The sequence below is a fragment of the Ceratotherium simum genome, chromosome 37, assembly GCF_057802395.1.
Source record: "Ceratotherium simum simum isolate JZ-2026a chromosome 37, ASM5780239v1, whole genome shotgun sequence".
In the NCBI taxonomy this organism is placed as follows: Eukaryota; Metazoa; Chordata; class Mammalia; order Perissodactyla; family Rhinocerotidae; genus Ceratotherium; species Ceratotherium simum.
Window position 1 is genome coordinate 6,066,333 of NC_141936.1, and position 18,347 is coordinate 6,084,679.

General features: G+C 42.9%; 1 protein-coding gene across 7 annotated transcripts in view; it reads right to left on the minus strand.

Moving 5' to 3' along the window:
• Positions 1-18,347, minus strand: part of AGAP1 (ArfGAP with GTPase domain, ankyrin repeat and PH domain 1) — a 561,603-nt gene that overhangs the window by 169,161 nt on the left and 374,095 nt on the right. The window lies entirely within an intron of this gene.

Genomic DNA, 18,347 nt, shown 5'->3' on the forward strand with positions numbered 1-18,347 from the left:
ATAACTTTCCTCTGATTGTTTTAGTTTAGAACCAATTAAGTTCTAAATTGTTTTAATAGAAGGTTTTCGTAGGACAAGATTTTAAAGACAGACTGTATTAGCAGTTCCCAAATCTGGCCAATTACCAGAATTACCTGTGGAGATTTTTAAAAACAGAGGCTTCAAAAAATTCCAGTTTTGATTCAGAAGGTCTAGGGTGGGGCTCGAGAGAATATGTATTTCCCAAAGCACTCCGGCAAGTCTGGGGAGAAGCCGGAGGTGGGAACCAGGGCTCCCCTGCGAACCACGGAGCCCCCTGTAATCGCATGGAGCCCCAGAAAGTTACAAAATCTACTGAAACGCGTGTGAGCAAGACAGCAAACAAACGATGAATGAAGATGAAGGATTTTGTTTTTAAAAATACATTTCTATCTTAAAAAATGATGCCAATTTATGCTGGTGTGGGAACTGCACACATTTTGAACGTCTAAGGGAAGCTACTCCTAGGCAGGTCTACCCAATTCCAGAAAAAAGTCAAAAGTAACACCTAAGAAGCGAAGAATGAGAAGACCACAGATCTTCCTAACTGTGCTTCTCACACCCACAGCAGCAGCATCACCCGGGAGCACGTGAGAAATGCAGACTCCCAGGCCCACCCTGGCACCTGCTTTTTAATAAGATCCCCAAGTGATCCGTGCACACGTGAAAGTCTGAGTGGACCTGCTGGAGAGTTCAGACTGATGACAACACAAACACTTAAGCCTGAAAATAACTACTAGCATGACCCGAAAACCATAACCAAAGTTCTCTGCCACCACAGACCACTAATATCAAAGGTGCTTGAGGGATGCGCAAGGACTGTTGGCTCCTCTGTCTACTGCAGAGTCTCGAGCCAGTTATCCTGTCTCCCTCCCAGCTCTGATGCTCTGAGTTTAAGACTTAGGCATGCTCTAGAACCCTTGAAACGCACACATCATGAGTGACGGCCTCAGCTAGTGCTCCCAAGCCCCCTCCAGTGCAGACCCTCACGGCAGCCTAGGGAGGAGGGACAGGCGTGTGGCATCTCAGATACAGAGGGGCAGCCTAGGGTCAGTGAGGTGGCACTTAGGGACACACCACACGCTCCTCCTGGTATTCTCCACGTGCCATCATTTAGGGCACTCTGTAGCCATCCTCTGGGTGTGCTTCTCCACGGCCAAATCTCTATCACAATAGGGCAATCAGAGCCCATAGTGTGGCCACATCTCTGAGGAGCTGGTGCTCCCATCAGGCAGCAAAGCACGGGGCTCCTCCTGCAGCCTGTGCTCAGACCTGTGTCTGCCCGCCACCTTCCTGCCACACTCTTTCTCTGCCCTGCTCCCCTCTTAGGAGGGCACCCATTTGGGCTGCACCCATCAGCTCCAGCATCTTGGGCTCCTGCTGGGTTCAACCAGAGGGGAGCACAACAGGAGTACGAGGAGGGAGGAGCATGAAACGGAGGCGTTTATTCCCGGGCTCCCTCACCGAGCAGTAGCCTTGGGCTGGCTATCCCTCTGGCAGAGGCTTGCTGGGGTAACCCCCTCTTCTCCTTGCCCCTTTGGGCCCATGGTGGTCCCAGTGCCACATCTGCCAGCCCTGGCGCCTGCACTATCCCCCAGCTTCTCTCTATCCACCCCTCTATCCCTATGCAAAAAAACTCTCCTGAACTAAAGGGTGTGGGCCTGGGCCTTCTCTTCCCTGTGGGGATGCTGATCCTGCACACCCACCATTCAGAGCTACATTCGGGATGAGGTTCCTCCCCGTAACTCCTCCTGGGGCTCCAAGGCCCTTTCCTGCTTTCATGGCGCGAATTCCTAGCAGACACGACACTGCTAACATTTTTACGGTGAGTGAGAGGAAAAGACAGAAAGAGAATGGGGGAAAAGAACAGTGAGAAGATACGTGCAAGCGATGACCCCACCGCTAAGCCAGGCCCCCCAAGCCCGTACTGCCCACAGAACACCTGCCGTTTGGTGAAAATGTCAAGGGGATGATTCTTTCCTCCCCCCGGCGCCCATTCGTACCCCTGACGAGTCATTATCAAGTGTGGAATCTGTTCACAAAACCTCACTGTATACCAGCTTTTGGCACACAAGGCCAAAACACCTGAAAAACCAAACATAAATTCAGTCTGTCCATCTATCTTTGGGCTGAAGATGCCGGCATGACACTCAAGTCCCCTCTGCCGCCTTCCTCGTCTGTTCCCTCTGGAGCGTGGCTCCCCAAGGACGACGAGTCTAAAAGCCTCCCAATGTACTTCCTTTAAAGGCACAGAGAATTATCTTAGTGTGTCTGTCAGTGACTACTCGAAGCAAAACTCCAGCCACCAATATCCATGCGCACACAGGACAGCCAGGTCCATCTGAACTTTGGATGAGGAACACAGGAAATGTCCACATGGAGACAGATCCGATAAAGAACTCATCTTAGGTTCACAGTTTCTTCATCTCAAGGCCAAACATCCACTACAGATACGGGAACGAGAATACTCCTAAAAATGGACACACACCTGTAAAACTACGCAACAGTGCCGATCACGTGTCTGAGGCTGGTCCACTGGTTTTCAAACTTCTGGCTGGTCGGCAAATGAAATTTTAAGCCCAAGTCCAATACATTAAGTTGGTGGCAGAGCAGCTCTGGGGTTTGGCTCCTGAGGAGGTCCCCAAGCAACCAAACTGGGACCTCTGGGGTGAAGAACCTTCTGGCAAGAGGGTGTGCTCCTGCTGTCTGATCGCAGAATCTGCACACGACCCAAAACAGCTGTATAGAATCCTTTAGAAAGCTGAAACTCAGAGCCCTCCAGCTCGTGAGGGTCTCCTTATCCCAACCACACCCAATTCCTAATTGTTGGACTAACCAGAAACAACACGACTGAATTCTGGCCCAATGAATGTGTATATATGGACACACAGCTATCAAAGCAAAATTTTAAAACAGATCCACAGGTTTGTGGCCTGGAGTCTGGGCTGAGCTCATGGACGCGTTTTTGCTTAGTGGACAATGATTTCTTTTCTAAAGTAGAATTAACTTGGGAGATTTCATCTAAAAATCCACAGTTTCTGGCATCACTTGAAAAATGAGAATATGCGGCAGCCACAGGCCTGTGTTTGTGCCGGGAAACAAGCAGCTGACTACATCTCTGATCTGTGTTATCTGAATCCACGTGGCAGAAGCCGGAACACACACCTGCCCTCCCGCCCCCCCACCTCACTCAATTACCTGTCTGCCTGGTTCCTGATCTTTGGTGACTGTGAGTCACCAAATCTTCCAAAAATATGCATAGGAAGATTTTCATTTCAGAAGTGAAACATTTCTCATTTTTTCTCAAGAGAGTAAATCTCTTTTTTATATATACTCATTTACTTTATTTGAATTTCAGTTAAAATTTTTCTGAAAATCAAATAATAAAAGACCAACTACTGTGACATAAGGAAACAGAAGCATTTTTTGTGATGATACAGAAATGTATTTGTTGAACAAAAAAGTTATGAAGAGTAAGAAATATTATTTCCGTCCTAAATATACAGTTTGGAGATCCACAAACAGGTACTTGCCTTTAAATGTAAATGTATAAAGACACATGTTTTAAACTTGAGGCAAACCAGTGGTCCACTGACTTGGTCACGAGACCATGAAAGCAGGCTTGCTGGCTTAGCGTGGCCTGTGAAGCATCTCACCAAGAGTGTGAGCAGTCCTGGGCCAGTGGTCACACTTGGAGCCATTTCTACTCACTTTGAGTAAATCTTTCAATCAAAGCAACCAACTACTCCCAAATGTTCCATGGACATTTTTAATAACTATACAGATTTACAATCTAATTACAGTATTTTATGTCATCATTTCTGATGTTTATTTTTACACACACCGACAAAGGCTAATAATAATTTCATCTCTGTTCCTGAATGAATATCACTGATTAACTGGTCAAGTAACACTGCCCCTGCCTCCAGTTTTTCATATGTGCACACCTAGCAACATCTGCCCTGTATGTGACCCCACAGGGAGTTTTCCCCACTTTTGAAAGTCCCTCTAAGCATATAAGGGAGATGCGAAGTTTAAAATCACTTTATTTTCTCTCAAAGTACTCCAGGGTTCCATCTTTCTTTTGATGGTAATTCGTTTCACATTAACAAGTTATTAATTGAGGCTGAGGATCTGGAGTCCTCATTTGTGAAAGAAGCCCAGGACCGATCTGATTTCCTGAGAGCTAAGGATCTTAAGATCAAGACCACCTGAGAATCAAGCCGTGCCTCCTGAACATCGCTGAAGCCCTGAAAGGGTCAGCGTGAAGTGTGGCCCAACAACGAGGCCGGGCCTCCCTCGGCTCCAAGCAGCCGTGCCAGGCAGAGGCCTCCTCTTCCTCGGTTGGGTGGAATGGTGGGGATCTAAAACCAAAGGACCGTCAATAATCAATAAAGACACCTAGCTCTGGGGCTGCTATATTGACTAATTAAATCAAATTCTTACACCTCTACCTGATTAGCTAAGAGAGTGCGTTTAAGAAAAGACCTAAGCTCTTGCTGCCCAGACCTAAGAATCACAAGCACAAGACAGTCAAGACTGGAGTTACAAACCAAAAACACCAGCAGGATTGACAGGCACGAGTGCGCCCTGAGCCGATGGAGCCACCCTGCAGGTGCACGTGGTCCGAGAGAAGCCCTGCTCCGACCCCCTGCCCTAGTGATGCCCAAGAGAGAAAGACTCCTATTTCCTTCTCCAGCAGCTGACCACCTAACCACACATACATCTGTTTTGCTACAGAATTTCATTAGTGTACCCGGGAAATGAGATGGGAAGCTGAGGTCTATTAGATGGGGAGGAACTCTTAGCACATGGCTGGAAATCACTTTCTTTGCAGGCACATCTGTCTTTCCCTAGAGAGAAGAGATTCTAAAGCCAGACTGGAAGGTTCTCTTTCCTGGAGCACAGGAGGTAGGTCTAACAACGGTTCTAACTCACCAAGCTCTAAGCCAGTGTCAACAGACTAGAGGCCTTAAAAGGAAGCCAAGGGGACACTGGCTTCCCCCAGGGGTGAGCACCAGGGCTGGGACCTCCTTGAGGGTAGGAGGTGGGTATTTTCCATTCTTTCCCTCCCTTCCTCCTCCTTACCCCATCTTCCATGCTCCCTGTGTGCTACCCAAATATCCCCCACCCTCCTGCTGGTAGACTGCCCCATGGGTCTGTTTCTTCACATTTTGTGGCACAGGTGCTGGCAACCTTCTGATTCTCATTTCAGGGATGTCTGTATAGTGAAGAGACTTGGATGACAGAAATAACGTCTTCCTCCAGAGGACAGCAGATCTGTTTGCTGTCTAGGATAATAACGTCGCCTCCATGGCAAAGGCTGGGCAGGTTTGCTTGCGTCCCAGTAGAAAAGACTGGGTTTCCTTCACCCCAGGTTGCTCTCCTGTGATGCAACCCACTGTGTGTGCTGGTGTCACCTGCCCTTGGGGGAACTGGCACACGACAACGCTGATACTCTGGCCACTGCTCCAGCTGGGAGTAATAAACTGTCATTTGTCCTGAACCAGGAGTCTCATCATCCAGAGAAACTGGCAGCTTAGCTTGTTAACTTGCAAGGAGGGTAAAATCGGACCCTGCCAGCATTTGCCACCTATTCTAACTCCAACCTCCTGGATTTCCTTGTCTCATTGCATCGAACCCCCACTGTGCCAGGCACAATAAAGGAAACAGAGTCCATGTCCTTAGGGAAGCTGTAGCCTAGCCCAGTAGAAGGTATCAGACAAGTCCACGTGTGGCCAAAACACAAGGTTAGGAACACAAGAGCCATAAGATGGTAGGAGGGGCCAGGAGCTGACAGCTGCTGCGAGGTTCAGCAAAGACTTCATGGAATACTGTAGATTTATTTCAGACTTTAGAAATGGACCCATCTCTATAAAGAGTAGTATAGAAAGAAGGGATGTTACCCCATCCCAGGACAACCCAAACTGCTCTTCTAACTGGCTCACCTGACATGGAGCGTTCATAGAATGGCCCGCTACATTTTTCTCTCATTCAAGATTCCTCTTTCTCGTCCCTCTAGATTAAAATCATACAGATGTGCATAAACTCGTCCACCAGAAAACATGTATAAGAATGTTCACGGCAGCAGCACGCTTCAGAACAGCCCCAAACTGGAAACGGCTGAAATGTCCACCCAACACGGGTATCCCATGGCATATCCACATGATGGAATATTACACACCAATCAGAAGGATCAACTACTGACAGGGGCCACACAGCATGGACATCCAGATAGGATGTGGAGCAAAACAAGGCAAAACGAGAGTGCCAACTGTTAGGGTCCCCCCCGACGGTTCAAAGTCAACAGGCAATACTGATGGAGGGACTGAGACGTCGGATGGTGAATACCCTCACGTGTGTGTGGAGGGGAGATGTGGGAAGCGACAGGAAGGGTCCCATGGGGGCTTCCTGAGGTGTCGGCCACCTGCTGCTTCTCGATCTGCCTGCTGGTCACCTGTACACTCAGCTATAACTTAGGATTTTGCACAATCTATGTACATGTTACATCAATAAAATTTATCCTACCCCCAAAAGAAGCTTAAAAAGGTCATTTGAATGGTTTGTGAATGCAGGTCAGGTCAGGAAATATGAGAGAGAGAGTCAGGTTGGGCAGAAGACAGTTTCACCAGCATTAAGTCCCAAAGAGTTGCCCAGCCCTACAAAGATGGGGCGCTGGCATCCACAGGAAGGGGGTCACAAAAAGACCTATTTGGTATTGTCTCAGTATTTTTTTCCCCAAATAATATTTGCATTACCATGAAATACATGGCCAACTTCCTGGTGCATTCTGAACTCAGAGTGTTTCCTCCAGCAGCCCATCTACTGATCAGCTGGCTGCTGGCCTGATTAGCAGGGGGCGGCTACATTACCATGCTAATCCATGGAGCCCCAGCGCCATCTCCTTGATATGGATATGTGTGTGCTTACTGCGCCGCCCTGATTAGTGCAAGCTTCCATGTGTCAAAGGCGCCAGATTCTTCCCAAAGAATAATTTTAGCTTTACTTATATCCCTAAAGTGTAAGAGTTGATTTGAAAAGGTACTTACCTCCACCATATGCTATTTTTCTTTAAACAATTTGCATTTCAAAGTGAATATGGCATTTATATCTGAATGAATATCAGTATGTTGCCTGAACTGATCTCAAACGAGCATGAAAACGACGCTGGTTTTCTATTGAACAAGAATGTTTTCATCCACCAAATGACATCAAAGACACAACTCCTCTTTTAAGCTATAGGCTTATTACATTAAAAATAGCACGTTTGGATTTTTGAAGGTATACTCTGAAACAAGCTTTTCACGGCATTCAAATAGATTCATCAACAATTTCTTTTAAAATACAAAATTTTGCTCACTGCACTTTCCGATTTTGGTCCATGTTCACAAACAAGACTTGATATTACCAAAGGCTTTAACTAGGAAAAAAAAACCTGGCATTGGACTTACTGGTTAAACAGCCTGAAGAGCAGCATCTCTTGGCAATAGGTGATGCTGAAGTTTCATGCACTGAGACAGTGGGGGAGAGACACCCAAAGAGGATTCTATGAGCACATGAGTGTAAAAGAGACATTCATTTCCACTGTGGAATTTTATAATTAAAAAAAAAATCATAATTACAGGATATGATTGATAAAAACTCACTCTTCCCCTCAGATGCCTCACTCTTAGAAACATACCATTCTCGTTCCCAGGTAGCTTCAAACGCCAGAAAAGCTCAGAGTGTGAGGTTCCCTCACAAACCTAGAGTTGCACCACGCCCCGCTGCGTGTGCCGGCGGGGACACCAGTTTGCTGGAATCACGACTGGACGATGGAGGCTATTCTAATGGCCACATCACCTCCAACGAGGCCTTCGCCATCTGTTCCGTCCTCTAATTATAAACCCAAAAAGAATATAATTCACAACACTACCATAAAAAGTGAGATACAAATGATTTAAGGGCCTGTGAGCAGGGCCCATCGCCTCACTATTTGCATTGGAAATCTGCCCTCCTTTTGGCAACCAGGATTTCAGGCTAAGAGGATTGTTTTCCAAGGACACATTCAGTATCTTTTCTTAAAGATGCAGGCATCCAGGACTCTGCCTTATGGGATACTTGTTTTGCAAAAGAGTGCATGTCAACACATCTAGTACTGAGATGGGAATCTTGTGTTTCTCAGACTACTATGTATTTCTTTTGTTATATATATTTTCTGCAGTATGCTTAGAGAAAAAAGAATGTAGGAGTCTAGACTCAGTTGTGATGGCAAATGTAATTACTACTAAACGTAACCTTGTGGCCATGCTCAGAATAAAAAAAATCCCAGAACTGGATAGTTCATGGTTATTTTCTAAAATGTGGAAAGGGCTCATTTTATTCTTTCTCCCTATTCTAATTATGACGCCAAGGAAAAAAAATGGGAGTCTATTTTGCTGTACAAATTTCCTAAAACTTATACTGCAAAATTATACAGATATATAAATAATGTAAATGACAAGTCTTCCAAAATGCCATCTAATAGATCAACTCTTTATTGAACATAAGCACACATTCTTCTTAGTTATGACCATAAAAAAGATGACACTTTACATTCTACTTTTTCAATATGACTTCCTTCCGTTTTCCCACACTGTTCCATAATCTTCACAATAATTTTAGATATACAACATCTTACTGATTTAATGTAGATAATTTATACTAGTGTTCTTCTACTTCTGGATAGTTTTGGCTGTTTCTTTTTTTTTTTTTTTTTTTAAAGATTTTATTTATTTTATGTTTTCCCCCCAAAGCCCCAGTAGATAGTTGTATGTCATAGCTGAACATCCTTCTAGTTGCTGTATGTGGGACTCGGCCTCAGGATGGACGGAGAAGTGGTGCCTCGATGCGCACCCGGGATCCGAACCCAGGCCACCAGCATTGCAGCGCGCGCACTTAACCACCAAGCCACAGGGCCGGCCCGTTTTGGCTGTTTCTAATTTTTCATTATTATAAACAATACTGCAAAGGACATCTTCTACCTTTAGATTTTTCCTTAGGATAAAATCCCTAAAGAGTTCTTATTGGGTCAAGCAGCATTAATATCTTTCTGATTTGTGATATATTGCTAATTAATTTTCATAATGACCAGTGGGCTAAAAGAAGATGCAACCTGGGCATCGTGAAAACAATACAGTCTCTTTGAATTGTTGATTTCAAGTTCTTTGGATAAATACCCAGTAGTGGGATAGCTACATCGTATGGTATTTCTATTTTTAATATTTTGAGAAATTTCCATACTGTTTTCCGTAGTGGCTGCACCAGTTTACATTCCCACCAGCAGTGTATGAGAGTTCTCTTTTCTCCACATCCTCTCCAATATTTGTTATTTTTTTGTCTTGGTAATTATAGCCATTCTAACAGGTGTAAGGTGATCTCTCACTATAGTTTTGAAGAGACTTAGGCACCCCTATGTTCACTGCAGAATTATTCACAATAGCCAAGACACGGAATCAACCCAAGTGCCCATCAACTGATGAATGGATAAAGAAGATGTGGTATATATATACAATGGAATACTACTCAGCCATAAAAAAGGACAAAATCGTCCCATTTGCAACACCATGGATGGACCTTGAGGGTATTATGTTAAGCGAAACAAGTCAGACAGAGAAAGACAAACACCATATGATTTCACTCATGTGAAAGATAAACACATGGACAAAGAGAATAGATTAGTGGTTACCAGAGGGGAAGGGAGTGCGGGGGGTGGGTGAAATGGGTAAAGGGGCACATATGGTGACAGATAAAAATTGGACTATTGGTGGTGAACACAATGCAGTCTATATAGAAACTAATAATAATGTACACCTGAAATTTATACAATGTTATAAGCCAATATGACCTCAATAAAATAATTCGAAAAAAAATTGTCTATAATTTGTAAAATGGATAAAATAATAATAATAAAATGGTGATAATGATGATGATAATAATATGTCCCTGTAGTTGATATAAGGATCAAATTACACAAAGCACTTTATCAATTGTAAAGCCTCTGTAGACATTAGTTGTTATTAATCTCACCAACAGTGGGTTTTCCTTTTCTCTATAGTTTATTATTTAGAAAAAGCTTAAAATGCTGCTAATTTTGTTTGTCTTTAAAATCTAAAAGGTCTGAATATTTTCCTTGTGTTTCTAGTGATGGTGTCTCTTCGTGTGTAAACTGCTCGTTATTTGCCTCATATCTGTGTTTTTGAGTTATAGTCATCACTTGGCATGAGCCCACTGATTCACTGGATGGTATTTCTTGAACACCATGGACCTGAACAGTGCTTACTACTGGGACAATTCAATGACACTCTTACCACTCTCCAAAACTCCAAAGGTATGATGATCAGTTATGCCAAAGTTGTCAGAGGTACCGTTTACAAAAGGAAAGAGAGGAAGAAAAGAAATCATGTGCTGAGGACGTGATGCAGCAGTGGATGAATAACATAACCTGACGTGGGGAAAGGGGACTTAGAGAACCAGAGACCCTGCTTACATCCCATAGCTAGGTTACTGCTCCACTGTGGGGATGGATGTAGTCTGGTGTTTGGTACCATTCAAGACGAAAATATTAAGCACATCAGATGGTAAGTTCTCATTTAAGTGATTACATTTACAAATAAGTTTAAACATTTATTCCAAAGATGAAGTCTGCTATTTCCAGCTATACAGCACAATACTCATCACTGCAAAATGATGCCTGCACTTCTCCTCTTGCCCATTTTTATCTGCTTAAGGAACACTTGCTATGACAGATTCTGAGGTGTTTATGGACAGTGCCATCATAATGCTTACTTATGCTTATCTGCACAATGCTTACATAATGCTTACTGGGCTACAATCCATTTCTTGGTATGGGTTACATGGACAAGTTTATGTGCAATATGGTGATAATGAGGTATGACGATATTACCCAAAAGGAGAATCAAACTAAGGATTTTCCTTTGAGCAACAAAATACGATTACAGCAATCAAGTAATAACGTTTTATAAAACATAAATTCTAAGATGTCCATATCTTATCCTCTAGTTTATTATTTGGTATTATATCCCCAACAACTTAATTCAATTGTTCACTTTCTTCTTTTGCCATAATAATTCCATCTTTAAAATATTCCTTCTCTTTTATATGATAAATGCAATAGGTGTGTTCTGCACAAAATTCACTTTGATTAGACAAGCACTGTTTCGAGGGGAGGTTTCTTCAGCTATCACTGAATTTTATAATCCCTTTCAGGGAGAACGGCAAGTGATCACACAACTCCATGCCCAGAAGTCCCACTGTGACTTCTCTCTCTCCCTTCCAGTCCTTATAAAACCACCTCTTAGAACTGAAGAGAGAAATCACGTAGGAGTAAGAGCATATCCATGTTCAGAACTCTGATGACTACTTGTTGGTGGGTCAGGATATTTTGGGGTTTTACCACTCACTAGAAATATCCTAGAAAGATGAATGTTCCCTGTGTGAGTGGTAACCGCAAAACACTGGGTCACAAGGTTTGGAGAGGGCAAAATGTCATGACTACTTTGAAAAATTCTCCTCTGCCAACGTGGGAACAAGCACGCAGCACGCAGGCTAATCAAGGACTTGACTCTAGCACAGAAAGTCTCCTTCCCAAGGCCCGGGTTCCAGCGGAGGCCCAGGCCTCCGTCAGCTGCCTCCCTGAAGGCTGCTGGGACAACCTGCAGAGATGGTCTCAGCGTCCTCCCCTTTCCTATTGCCCGTCCCATGCCGACCATTTTGCTGGGCTTGAAAGCATCAAGTCAACAGCTGAAACACTATTCTTCACCAAACACACACATTTTTCAGAAAGGAAAAAAAGTTTCTACACCAATTTTTTATTTACTTCTAGAGATATCTGTTCCCATGGGCATGCACAGCTCCGTATCTCTAACATCCTTCTTATGTTTTTAACTGAAATCATCAAGGATCAAGCTGCCTTCGTTGGTTCTTACAGAAAAGAACACTCCATTTGGAGTTGAAATAATTGAAGGTTTCTTTAAACTGGAAGGAATGATTCTGATTTATATTTGAACTGGACCCCCAGTGATCTTGACCACGGAATGCTACAATGGAGGAGCTGTTATCTGAAAGAAACTAAACAATACTTATCGCCCATATTGATCACTTACATTTCATATGATGGGCGATACTCAGTAATATTTACTTAATGAAAAAATAATTGCTACGTTAGGAAACTAGGAGAGGATAACAAAGAAGGAAAAATAATGGTCTATGCCTCAAAGAGTTTACAATTTAATGATGGAAACAGTGTAACACAAATTTGCCTGAATCTCAGTGGGAGAAATGCATAAACACAGAAACAGTGAAAAATAAGCAAGCATTTCTCATAAACGCTGAAGACACCGCAACTCTTATAAAGAATAAACTAATAACTTTAGTATCTTTTAATCTCCGATGTAGCTGACTTCCTGAAATTTTAGTTTCAGGAAGAAACCCCACAAGATGTTTATTTTTTTCCCCTCAAAATAATGAATTATTAAATAGTCATCAAAACCTACTCCAATAAAACCTGGTTTATGGAAGCAGATATCCCATGATACTGATTTTTGGACTATTTTTTAGCAAAATAATTCTCAACCAATAAGGCTTTCATTTGCAAGTGTTCTACCAAGTTGCTAAAAAGGTGTTTAGCAAAAGCACCCAATTTATGAATCAGAGGATTAATGTTGTAAATAAAGTCCAAAGGGTGGGATATGAACGGGTGACCAAGGCAGAAATGGGGTAAGGCTCTGAGGTTCTAATGAGTGGCGAGCGAACAGACAAACCGGGAGGGGACACAGGCGGACCGGCACAGCTCATTCAGTACACAGAACAGATTCCGGAGTTATTAAAATGTTTTCTAGACCATTTGAAACTAAACAAAGAAAAACTTTGTTTCCATGAGACAACAACGGATCTAGTTTTGATGTTGCGTTATTTTTTTTTTTAATAGCTATTACCACTGTAACAGCAGCTTAGCGACTCGGCGTCTGCAGTGTGAGCAGTTTTGATAAACAGCCTCTGCGGGCCACACAACGGGGATAATGTATCCTTAAGTACCGCCAATGAGCTGCCATTCTGCACAGCCAATTACTTCTGTGCGTCTGTCACTCAAAGGAAAAATGACTGAGCCCATTAGATCAAACCTTTGTCACTGTTCCTAATGCACTCTTAGGCCTCATTAATCTCCGGGAGCAGCAACAGAGCCGCCGGTGTCTCATTGCCTCCCCCGAACAGGCCCACGTGAAGCCTCTCATCTCTCCCCCAAGTGCACGGCGTTAATCAAGCTCTCCTTATTACCCCAGTCCCTGTCACGGCGGAGAGCGCGCTCCTCTTAAATGCTCTCATTATGACCCATCTTTAGAGCCGGCTAAGTGGAAAAAAAGAGAGAGGGAGAGAGGGAGAACGGACGGGAGAGAAAGAGGAGAGGAAAAAGCAAGTCCGATCGCATTAATATTCATGACAATAATTAGTATTCTAGGTCACTGAATATTCATGCTATTAGTTTGGTTTTTTATGGGTTTGCTGGATGTCCTGATTACTGAAGTGTGGAGGAAAACAGCATGGTTGAGACTTCAGATGTCGACAGCAGTTCAATACTCCAAACACATCGAGATCCCCGCCCCCACCCCCGGAAAGTCAGCCTCCACCCTCCCAATGGCTTTAATATATTGAACCCACCGGGGGCCAGGAGTGGGGGCAGGTGGGGGAGAGGGAGGAAAGGTTTCCCAGGACAAAGGTCTAAGAATCAATCCGTTAGGATAAAAACAGTCACAGTTGCAAATACCCAACAAAGACACACTTTAGGGACAGGAAGATATCTGTCATCTCAGAACAAAATGTCGCAATTAGGAGTTATGAGAACACTGGGATAAAGAGACGATGGGACGTGAAGAACTGGAGCAGAGCGCCCCAGGGAGATCCGGAAAAGTCCAGAAGGGCACATCTCCTTCCTGCCTGGGTGGCTGCCATCATGGGGGATGCTGATTGTTGATGGGCATGGGTCTGTCCAGTCTAACCCATCATGTCTACTCAAAGTCTATATAAACAAACACGTCATGACATTTAAAATTACTTCGAAAACAATTTCTCTCCTCTCTCCTTCCTTTTCTTCACCAGTGACAAGCGCAACTATTATGATGGATTCCTGATACAATTATGAAAAGTTGCCCGGCGTCAAGCTTTGGAAAGGCACCTAGTGTGTTATCCTCACAAGGACGGAGGTGGGTACCATTTTCCCATTTTAAAGATGAGGAAGCTGAGGTTCACAGAGACACCTGCACAAGGTCCTAAGATGGGGGAGGTGGGATTCAATTTAGTGTTTCTGACTTCAAAGCCCCTACTGGTGGCCATATGTTTTCCTGCTCTCTACTTAAATGGCAAAATAACTGTCAGAGCTGATACAACTCTGCATTCTGTCATATGTGCCTACAATTCTACCAAACCAGCCTGGCCGGAAACTTGATTCTCGGAAAATACTTTTGGACATTTGACTGCCTTCTCTGGAAGTATATCTGAAAGTAGAGTTGGTAGCTTCTCTAGAAATGTGGCTTCTGATGGGTTTTCATTAGAATGGCAATGGGGGTTCCATGACAAAGGAATGGAAGTGGAAGATACTTGCCATGGGCATCCTGAGAGAGTGACCTTGGAGGAAGGGGGAGATGTGACAGGGAAGGGAGAATCTAACCAGGCCTGAATAAACAAGTAACTTTTGGATTTTTCTTTTTTTTTTTTGCTGGAGTACATGCTTAAGTAATTTTTTCAAAAAACCATCGAGAGGGAAATGTTCTATATCCCTGTATGTCATCTAAAAATGTCTTTTTTCTACTCTCACACTTGATTGATAATAGCTTGGCTCTGCATAGGCTTCTAGGTTAAATATTATTCGTCCTTAGAAGAGAATTCTTCCATTATCTTTTTTTTTTTTTTTAAAGATTTTATTTATTTATTTATTTTCCCCCCAAAGCCCCAGTAGACAGTTGTATGTCATAGCTGCACATCCTTCTAGTTGCTGTATGTGGGACGCGGCCTCAGCATGGCCAGAGAAGCAGTGTGTCGGTGCGCGCCCGGGATCCGAACCCGGGCCGCCAGCAGCGGAGCGCGCGCACTTAACCGCTAAGCCACGGGGCCGGCCCCTTCCGTTATCTTTTAGTATGTGGTTTTGCTCTTGAGAAGTCCATAGTCCGTCAGAGTTCCCTTCCTTGGTAGGTAACCTCACTATTCTCCTGTCTTGGATACTTTTTGGGATTTTGTCTATGTTTACAGAGCTTCCTCTCCCATCCAACTTGGTACTTGACTCTTTAGATGGGAAGACACCAGCATGTCCATCATCCCCTCTGGCATATTTTTCTTCTGTTATATCTTTGATTTACCAACAGTGTCTTTTGCCATGTTCTTTATAGTATTTAACCTATCCATTGAATTTGTTATTTTTGCAACCTTTTTTCTTTAATTTTCAAGAACTCTTTCTCCCCAGATTTGTCATACAATCTTTCGTTTGTTTCCTTTTATGGATGCAATACCTAACCTCTTAAATCTTTCTGATGATAGTTGCTATAATTTCCTTTTAAATTCCCTTTCCCAAATTATCGCTCTCTTTCTTCTAGGATCAGTTGTCCTTTTGTGCATCTCAGTCCTTCACATCTTTACTGTTGGCTTCCACAAACGTCTTGGTTGTTCATTCATATTTATGAATAAGAGCATGCGGATTGATCAGGCAGATGAAAGATTTTCTCTGCAGCCTTCGAGCAGGTGTGCAGGACATTTTGATTGGCGGGCTTGGTTTGGACCGGCAGTGCAGGGGTTTGTGGGCAGGCTGGCGCACTTTAGTTATGTCCCTCACAGTCAGAGCTGCCTTTCCTTGCCATTTATTTGTTTCCCTGTGACTCTGCAGGGGTCTGAGTTTCCCAATCTGCTTCCTTCCCTTTCAAGCATCAGCATCCATATCAGGAACTCTGCCCTCCCCAGGTGTGTTGCTTACTTTCTCTTCCTGTGGTGGTGTCGTACGCGAGAACACCATTGGCCAGCTCTTCCTGAATGTGTCCCTCAGCCTCCTGTGCCTGCACTCCACAGCTGCCCAATGGAGCCTGCAGCCACCCCGCCTTCACTGCAGTTCCTCTGCTCTGGTTAACCTGCGAGCCCCAAAGTGAGACCTGGGCTTGGTTGTCAGCACAAAAGGCAGCTACTCTGACAGTGTGTTTTTCCTCCTCATCTCCAAACTCATAGCAAAACTTGACATTAAGATCATCACATTTCCAGCATTTTAATGTGTGAAATGTAATCAGCATTCCAATACTGGAGAACCACTCCCCAATACTAGGAATAACATAAGCCCCCCTCCCACCAGTAATTTTCTATCCACTTGCCCCCTTTGTCTTTTTCGTATTGATCACCAGCTTCAATGGTCTTATTTGTGTTTGTTTTTCTTCTGACTCCTCCACCCCCACTGGAGCATAAGGCTCCTGGAAGGAGAGTCTTGTACGGCCCCCAAAGCTCCAGAGCGCTCATCAGGACTGGGCATACAGCAGACTCAATAATGACAGTAAGTGAATGGTACAGGAGGCAAAGCAATGAGGTATCCGAATCATTACATTGGTTGGTAAAAACTAAAAGTCAACATTGACATACAGTTAGGCATTAAAATATTTGAAATATGGAATGCCTTATGACCGTATTAGAAAATCAAGAGAAACATCCATATAGGTATTCCAACTAATAAGAATTCAGTAAGATGGCTAGATATAAAAAAAGCAAAAATTAGGAGCTGTGTTATTTCTTACCAATAGATGACGTAGTAGACAACACTCCCCCCACAAAAACAAAAACAAACAAAAAGAAAAGATTAGCCTCACATTTCACCAAAAAATATAAACTAACAGAATGGATTAAGAAGACACATACAGGATCTAAATGAAGAAAAGTGTTAAACTTTACTGAGGGATATATAATAAGTTTGAATAAATTGGGAAAGAATTGTGTTCTGTGATAAGAAACTCAATATAGTAAAGATGTCAGTTCCTCCACAATTAATTGATAGGATAAAAGCAATGCCAATTAGAGTCACAATGGGATTACTTTTAGGGGAAAAGAGAAGGTTTCAAGTTACTTTGAAGTTTATTGGAAAAAAATAAATGGGTGGCAATAGCCAAAAAAAAACTATAAAATAAAAGAGTATTAAACTGTGTTATACTACCAAACATAAATTTTTTTTAATCATTTTTTTCTTTTCTGTTTTTTTTTTTTTTGTGAGGAAGATCAGCCCTGAGCTAACATCCATGCCAATCCTCCTCTTTTTGCTGAGGAAGACCGGCTCTGAGCTAACATCTATTGCCAATCCTCCTCCTTTTTTTCCCCCAAAGCCCCAGTAGATAGTTGTATGTCATAGTTGCACATCCTTCTAGTTGCTGTACGTGGGACGCGGCCTCAGCATGGCCGGAGAAGCGGTGCATCGGTGCGCGCCCGGATCCGAACCTGGGCCGCCAGTAGTGGAGCACGCGCACTTAACCGCTAAGCCACGGGGCCGGCCCCCAAATATAAATTGAGTCACAAATCTAAGACAATGTAGTAAATCCACATACAACAAGACAAAAGTGAAGATAGGTCAATGGAATAGATTCTCGGGCCCAGAAACAAAGCTTATTTGATTAAATGAGTTAGTTGTACAATAAAGGTGACAAACAGAATCAATAGGGAAAGGAAACAATTCAACAAAGAGAGAAAGAACAATTAGTTATCTATTTGAATAAAAAGTTTAATTAGATTTCCTATTGCATATAATAAACCCAAACAAATTAAAAGTGGATTAGGCATTATATATTAAAAAAAGAAACAATAATAAAACTGTAAAACTCAGAAATACATATACATGAATTGTGATCTGATTTCAGGATTATTAAACGCTTTCTAAATATCTAAAGTAGAAACCACAAAAGTATAATACTTATGATTTGACTATATAAAAGAGGGGAAACCTCTATATGTAAATAAGACCATAGAATTTAAAAAGCAAATAATAAACTGGGGAGATATCTGCAAAATATATCATAAAGTCTTAATATCCTTAATATATAAAGAGTTCTTACATACCAATAAGAAAAAGACAAGCATCTAGTGCAAAAAATGGGAAAGGATACATCTAAACAATTACAACATAAGAAATATGTATGATCAGTAAACATGAGATGTTCAACCTCACTATTAATTGAAGAAATCCTAATAAAGCACGAGATATTTTTATTGCTGATCAGATTAGCCTAGATTCTAAAAATGATAATTAATAGCAATGCTAGCAAGTGTGAGAGGGTGAAATGGGCACT